General features: G+C 49.6%; 1 pseudogene; it reads left to right on the top strand.

The window, feature by feature from the left end:
• Positions 1 to 4: 4 nt before the first annotated feature.
• On the top strand, positions 5 to 1,004 carry LOC102479163 (RNA-binding protein NOB1 pseudogene; annotated as a pseudogene).
• The last annotated feature ends 499 nt before the right edge of the window (positions 1,005 to 1,503 follow it).

Consider the following 1,503-nt stretch of genomic DNA (forward strand, 5'->3'; position numbering starts at 1 on the left):
GCAGTTCAAGGAGCCCTCTCCGGAGTACATGAGGCTGGTGACTGATTTTCAAAGAAAACTGGAGATTGTCCCAGCCTCTCTGCCACAGGCATCCATGTGCTGGCATTCACTTCCCAGTTGGAGGCAGAATTTGTTGAGGTGTCTCACCTAAAACAAGAAAAGTCTCACCCTAAACCTGCACAAAAAGCAGTAGATCATGTACACCCAGCAGGTGAGCCCGAGAACCTGGAATGTCATTCTTTCATGTCCTGGGGAAACCCTCTGCCTAGAAGTGACCACGAACTGCAGGAGCTGCTGACTGACAAAGATGAGGATGTTCCAAGTGAGGAGGAAGATGAAGAAAACGGGTTTGAGGAAACAAGATAGGAAGGCAGTGATGATGACAGGGGTCGGTGGGTAACCCCCAGCAACATCAAGCAGATCAGCGGGAATTGGAGCAGCCTGATGACCCCAAGGACATGCAGGTTGGCTGCGTGACCACGGACCTCCATGCAGCACGTTCTGCTGCAGGTGGGGCTGCACGTACTGGCGGTGAACGGCATGCTGACCTGTAAGGCCCTGAGCTACATCCTGGTGGCCATGGCTGTTTCAGAGCAACATCTGACATGAGCCAAATGTTCTGTTCACACTGCAGGAAGAGGACTCTGAAGAAAGTGTCTGTGATGGTCAGTGATGACTACATCCTGCATGTGCACTTCACCCACAACCCAAAAGTGCTGACTCCCCAAGGCCTCTGCTACTCACTTCCCACTCCTAAGGGGGGGCAAGTATGCAGTCAACCCTCACCTGACCGAGACCAGCTTCCCTCAGCTGTGACTGTCCTGGAAGGCCAGGCAGAAGACCAAGGTCTTTCCCCCAGACTACACAGCCGGGGTCTCTCCCTTTGCAGAGAATGACATCTCCAGCCTATCAGCCACCCTACAGGCCCAGGACAGTACCTTGGGCACTGGAGGGGATGCTTAAACCCCAATGCTTCCAGAAAGAAGTTTGTGAAGAAAAGGTGAAGAGCAGGCTTCTGCAAACAAACCGAGGGGCCAGACCACGGAGCTCTGGCGGCTCCTTCTGGGTGTGTTGTGCCAGAACTCTCTGGGTGGACATGACAGGGCTGCCTCGGGACTAGTCCTGTGTCAGGCTGTGAGGGAGCTAAGCAAGCCCTTGGCCTGTGCACTCCCAGCACAGGATTCCTGCCACGGGAAGGAGAATTTGATGACAATACAAGGACAGTGCTGGAGTAGACCTTCAGAGAAGGAATTTTCCAGATGATAGTACTTTTTTAATGTGGTTGCAAATGCTTCTGTGTGTTTTTATCAAACAGACCAAATTTTTGCTTCCTAGGTAATTCGAAGGCAAACATTTAAGCTGTATATTCAAGGCTCAACCATTTAGATTTATCATTTTGCCAGAAAATAAAAGTATGTTATAATAAAAAAACATTAACTGGTTCATTAACTGGTTTGTGACAGCTTATTCTATCAAAAGATTAATATTTGAAAGATAAAAGGT

Source organism: Tupaia chinensis, unplaced genomic scaffold (genome assembly GCF_000334495.1).
Source record: "Tupaia chinensis unplaced genomic scaffold, TupChi_1.0 Scaffold144405_1, whole genome shotgun sequence".
Classification (NCBI taxonomy): Eukaryota; Metazoa; Chordata; class Mammalia; order Scandentia; family Tupaiidae; genus Tupaia; species Tupaia belangeri.